The following is a 6,933-nucleotide window of genomic DNA, read 5'->3' on the forward strand; positions in this document are numbered from 1 at the left end:
TTTATAACACATGAGGAGATCACATATAATCTCATCATAGTGGCAGAATTTACAACACACAAGGAAATCACATCAGATAACACAATCATACAATACTGGGAATCATGACCTAGCCAAGTTGCTACACACGTTTTTTGGGGGACACAATTCAATCCATGACAAGGTCATATTCCGGAGGGCCTCAAAGGCCTTGCTGAGTAATCTGAGCTCATTCTATAAAATCTGAGGTTTTGGAGCAGGAGAATGACCTCATTAGATGTTCTCTGTCCACTGTCTCTGAGTGATTCGCAAACTCACAAGTCTAGCCCTTTCCTCTCTTCCAAGGTCCAGATGTGTTTTTCAGAATGTCTGCTGGCCATCTTTACATCCTGCCAACACATCCAACAGGGCATGTGAGATCTCTATGGCCCCTTCCAGGACTAACAATTGGTGATTCCAGCAAAAGCTGCCAGTCTGAAGAACTGACACTTCCCTTGGGGAGACTAAAAATAAACGAGGAGGGGAGAGGTCATATTCAAGGGGCACAGCAAAAAGAACAATGTCTTTAAGTTGAAAACAAAGTCTATCTTAGTCCTTTCTCTCTGAGTGCCTCCCCCGCAGACTCTTAAACTATATAATGCACCTGTATAGATATGAGAACATGTACATGTACGTATATGGGTACATGAGGTGGGCATACTGAGGAGGTATTGTTGAAGCACTACCCAACACACAGCGCTCTCAATCACAAACCAGAATGGCTTCTTGCCACTCAAAGGTACCACCTCGCATCTGAAGAGCCTGGCTCTAGAAGCAGTAGGAGTGCAGACTACAAATCCTAAGTTGCTATCCATTGTTTAAGCATTCCATGCCACTGAACCCAAAACAACTCAGGTTCATCTCTAATCAACTCCGTCCATTTCTAACAAGCAAGAAACCCCCACATTCTTATTAGGCTATGTAATGGGGAGTTTCCCCACAAAGACAGGTGAACAACACCCAAGATATCCCTTTAACAGGAACAAATTTATTTTCCTATTAAACTATGCCTCTGCTATTTCCAAAAACCAGTACTGTGAAAACCCTTGCTTTGGCAGACAGAAGATGAAGCAGTGTCTTAATCATACAGTGTGTTTTGAATAAGGTATAGTTTATACAGTAGAGAAATTTTTGTTTTCTGGACATAGCTCCTAACAGCAAAAGCTGAGAGTGTAGGCAGGTTGCCATTTCCACGCATGCATCTATAAAAGACGCTCACACTTTCCATAAGTCTACCCCACAACTGGACCAATAAGCAACATCATGAGAAATGGAGAAAAGATGGAAGTTGTCAAGGATTTCATTTTACTTGGATCCACAATCAACACCCATGGAAACAGCAGTCAAAAAATCAAACGACACATTGCATTCGGTAAATCTGCTGCAAAAGACCTCTTTAAAGTGTTAAAAAGCAAAGATGTCACCTTGAAGACTAAGGTGCACCTGGCCCAACCCATGGTGTTTTCAGTCGCCTCATATGCATGTGAAAACTGGACAATGAAGAAGGAAGACCGGAGAAGAATGGATGCCTTTGAATTATGGTGTTGGCGAAGAATATTGAATATACCATGGACTGCCAAAGAATGAACAAATCTACCTTGGAAGAAGTACAGCCAGAATGCTTCTTAGAAGCAAGGATGGCGAGACTTCATCTCACATACTTTGGATATGTTATCAGGAGGGATCAGTCCTTGGAGAAGGACATCATGCTTGGTAAAGCAGAGGGTCAGTGAAAAAGAGGAAGACCCTCAATGAGACAGACTGACACAGTGGCTGCAACAATGGGCTCAAGCATAATAACGACTGTGAGGATGGCAAAGGACCACGGAGCGTTTCATTCTTTTGTACATAAGGTCGCTATGAGTCGGAACCGACTTGGCGGCACCTAACAACAGCAACACCCCCACCTGCCCACATCCAAGGCTGACCCTGGCCGTAACAGAAACAACTGCCATCCACTTATACAGCCCTGACTGGAGGATATGGTCGTAGCGTTGTCTTGATGCGGGAGGTGGGGTCAGGGGGATGCTGGGGAGATGGCAGGGGTGTAATCAGTTAACCACTTGCCATTGAGTTGATTCTGACTCATGGCAACCTCAGGTGTGTCAGAGTAGAACTGTACTTCGTAGGGTTTTCAGTGGTTGATTTTTTCAGAAGTAGATCACCAGGCACTTCTTTGGCGGTACCTCTGGGTGGGCTCGAACCACCAAACTTTCAGTTAGCAGTTGAACACATTAACCGTTTTTGAACCACCCAGGGATTCCAGGACGGGTGTGGTCACCTTTATGTCTCTGTTTACCTGCCGGTCCATGCCAATGCTGCTCAACTGCATTCTAAGCTTCCACATCTGTTTAACTTGCACTGATGTTCACACAGACAGCACTTTGATCACATACTGAATTCTGATGGAGAGAAACTTGGCTGGGGCTCCTCTCAGGGCTTGGAACTGGTTCTTTCCAATCCCAACCCCTGCTGAGAATTTGTGTTTCTAACAAGCTCCCTGCTGAGACTTTGCATTTCTAACAAGTTCCCAGGAAGTTATACATAAGAATCATCTACGGGTCTCATTACATCTGGGGCTCAGTATATCAGGTAGAAATGCAAATTCTCAGCAGGGGTTCAAAGCCCCAGTCTTCTGCCTAATGACTGGCTTTTCTATGCTATATATAAAAAAATGATATATTTAAATTAAAATTTTAGGAGCACTACCTGTGGACACTCCACATGTATCATGATTTTTAGATCTTTTCAACGATCTTATTCAGATTCTACTTTCTTTCAGGGCATTGACCTCTAGGTTTTGGCTTCTCTGCCAGTTGGCAGTGCTAAGACTCACGTTGGCTTGGGTCTTATAAGATCACTATACCTCAGGAAAGGTGTGCGTCAGGGTTGTATCCTTTCACCATACCTATTCAATCTGTATGCTTAGCAAATAATCCAAGAAGCTGGACTATATGAAAAACAACAGGGCATCAGGATTGGAGGAGGACTCATTAACAGCCTGTGTTATGCAGACGACACAACCTTGCTTGCTGAAAGTGAAGAGGACTTGAAGCACTTACTGATGAAGGTCAGACCACAGCCTTCAGTACGGATTACATCTCAATGTAAAGAAAACAAAAATCCTCATAACTGGATCAATAAGCAACATCATGATAAACAGAAAAAAGACTGAAGTTGTCAAGGATTTCATTTTACTTGGATCCACAATCAACAACCATGGAAACAGCAGTCAAGAAATCAAAAGATGCACTGCAATGGGCAAATCTGCTGTAAAAGACCTTTTTCAAGTGTTGAAAAATAAACATGTCACCTTGAAGACTAAGGTGCGCCTGACCCAAGCCATGGTGTTTTCAGTTCCCTCATATGCATGTGAAAGCTGGATGTCGAATAAAGAAGACCGAAGAAGAACTGATGCCTTTGAATTATGCTGTTGGTGAAGAATACTGAATATACCATGGACTGCCAAAAGAATAAACAAATTTGTCCTGGAAGAAGTACAACCAGAATGCTCCTTAGACGCAAGGATGGCGAGACTTCATCTCACACACTTTGGATATGCTATCAGGAGGGATCAGTCCCTGGAAAAGGACATTATGCTTAGTAGAGAGCCAGCAAAAATTAGGAAGACCCTCAACAAAATGGACTGACACAGTGGCTGCAACAATGGGCTCAAACATAGCAATGATTGTGAGGATGACGCAGAACCGGGCAGTGTTTTTGTTCTGTTGTACACGGGGTCGCTATGAGTCGGAACCGACTCAACGGCACCTAACAACAACAACAACATACCTACTAACTGACACTGCTGCCAGCCAAGCATACCTTCCAAATATTTGAAGACTCAAAGGCTATCTTAAAAACCCATAAGACTCCACTTTTCCAACTACCCCATTTGTGGCATTATTTTACCCCAAAATATTATAAGATATACTTTCTCCTCCTTCTGTTCAGGAAACCCTCTAGGTCTCATGGCAGTCTTCCTCGTCTTTCCAAGTGAGGGTTAGATGACCTTCGAAGATGTTTCCAGGACATTCTGTATTTCCCTCTCATATTATAATGTATTGAAATTGACCACATTCTATCTACTCCACTATAACGACTATAAGGTAAGCTCCATGTGGGTAGGGACCATTATTATCTCGGCCACCTTTAGATGACTAAATGATTGAAAGTAGAATCCATGGCAATAACCAGATGCCATCAAGTCACTTCCGAGTCATGGTGACCCCATGTGTGTCAGAGTACAACTGTGCTCCACAGGGTTTTCAATGGCAGATTCTTCCGAAGTAGATCACTGGGCTTTTCTTCCAACGTGCCTCTGGATGGATTGAACCTTCAACCTTCTGGTTAGCAGCCAAGCACCTGAACCATCTGCACTACCAGGGATTCCAGGCATTACTTCAAGATGAGAAAAGAAGCTCAGAGATGGTCAGTAACTTGGCCAAGCTCACACGGCCAGCAAGTTGAGGAACAAAGACACAGCACCAGATGGTTCTGGCTCCAGTGCCCTTGCTGTTTCCTCCTCAACGCATGGCTCTGCTATTTACTCATCCGATCCATGATGGGCACAAACATCTCTTCCTCCACTCAGCACTACCCATGACCCTCAGTGTCTGCCTGTGGCCATCCTCAGTCAAGCCTAACAACGCTACTTTATGTCACACTTGACCCTGAGGAAAACGTATCTAGATGCCCACCCAGAGCCCAGTGGTTCCTACAGTCTGAAAATCACACACGAAAAGGTTTTGGCCTGAGCCCAGGTGGTACAGGAAAGAGGTGTGAGTCCACAATCACTCCCATGCAGTCTCTTTGCTCCCAGGTGCTTTCTTTTTCTTGCCTGCCATATAGACGATCATGTAGCGTACCAAAAACAACCTATCCATTTATGGAGTCAGCCTAAACGCCTTTTGTTTTCAACCCCAACACACCAACTCTGCATGTTAGATGTTTCCAAGAAGGATCAAAGCTCCAATAATTAGTCTTTTGTTTTGTTTTCTCGTTCGGCTAATCCAAGGGGACAGCCTGTCCTTGTATTTATTACCAGAGTAATGTCAGGTCTGGGGTTAGCACATAAAATACCTCTCCAGTTTGGCTTTCGTTGGAGATCAAAACACATTTTTACAACAACATCAAAAAGAATCAACATAGAAACATGTTTCAACAGGCATTCTTTTTCCCTTCAGTGATTTCTCAATATCTGGAACCTTTATTGGTCTGTTTTGTTTATAAATGGTGAAATATCATTCTTTCTTCTAAGGCTTTCTGGAGACTCTTCATCATATTTGCCGACAATCAGTGTTTTGTGCCATTCCTCGGTAATAACATTATGGAAAAAAACGACCCTAAATATTTTGGTTTATCACATGGTTTGATTCTGGGAGGAAGTGAGGTGTGCTTGTATCTCTTCTTTCCATTTCATGCTTCTTTCTTTCTTTTCTCCTTTAGCAAAAGTCTTCACTTCATCCTGCTGGTGCTATATATTCCTATAGCTTCTCAGTCTTTTTACTTGATGGGCAAAAGAAAAATAGCATGAAATTAAAGGATACTTGCTGCCTTCTTCCTTTACAGCAGGACTTCCCACTCATAAATTCCTGTCAGTGCTGGTAAGAAAAATCAGTCTACCATTATCTCACTGTAGAAAAACTGGTGGGGCATGCCTTACCTCTGCACACTACTCAGTCAGATCCAGCCTTTCCAAAATGCTTTCTCCGCACTAGGAAGGCCTATAACAGCTAAACAAATATTAAAAACACTAAACATGCTCAACCCCAAAGCCAGCCTTGTCGTTAATGGGGAAACATGAGAATTGTTCCGCTAATGTTAGGAACGAGACAAGGATGTCCACCATCAACACTTTCATTCAACGCTGTTCTGGTTGAATTAGCCAATTCAATTACATAAGAAATAAGGGGTATAAACATTGGAAATGATCATCCTTTGCAAATGCTAGCACTGTAAATCTGAGCCAGTCAGCTGAACAACTATCACAGACAATTAGAGAATTCTGTAAGCGAACTGCATGAGCATAATGTGCAAAAATCAATAGCCTTCCTAAGTGACAACCAGGTAGAAGATAACCCATTTATTAATACAGCAAAAATAAAAAAATGTCTAGAGATAAACTTAATGAGAAATATACAATTGAAACACTACTGAGGGGCACAGAAGAAGACACGAACAGGTGGAAAGGCCCACCTCATCCTTGACCAGGAAGTCGGTATAAAGGAGGGGAACAAGTCTTCTTAAACTCATCTGTAAACTTGATTCAATGTCAAAACTGCCATTAGAAAGCTAATTTTGAAGTTTATATGAAAAAAATAATATAAAAAGAAGTAAGGAACCAACATCACAGATATTAGAAGTATTATAAAGCTCCAGAGATTATCACTGTATTCAATGGCCATGAACAGTCAACCAGATCAACGGAAAAGAAACAGATTCAAATATACAATGGACTTCAGATAGGAGAAGGTCAACGCTGCACTTTAGTGGGAGAAAGAGGACTTTCAATAACTGGATGGTCACCTGGGAAAAAATTAAGTTAGATCCCTAGTTCACATCCTCCAGCAAAACAAGTACTAGGGTGACCAAAGATTTCAATGTAAAAAATGAAAACACACAACTTCTGGGGAGAATCTTGAAACCATTATGCCAAGTGGAGAGGCCAGTCAGAAAGGCCATCTATATAGTATATGATGCCATTTATATGAAATGCCCCAAATACGCAAATCCATAGAGACAAAAAGCAGATTAGTGGTTGCCGAGGGCTGGGAGGAGGGAGACAGGAGTGACTGTTAATGGGTACAGGATTCCTTTCTGGGGTAATGAAATGTTCTACAACTAAATAGTCACAATGGCCGCACAGCTCTGTCAAAACCACTGGCTTGTACATATTAAAAATGTGAATTTTAT

The sequence above is a fragment of the Trichechus manatus genome, unplaced genomic scaffold, assembly GCF_000243295.1.
Source record: "Trichechus manatus latirostris isolate Lorelei unplaced genomic scaffold, TriManLat1.0 scaffold00103, whole genome shotgun sequence".
Taxonomy (NCBI): Eukaryota; Metazoa; Chordata; class Mammalia; order Sirenia; family Trichechidae; genus Trichechus; species Trichechus manatus.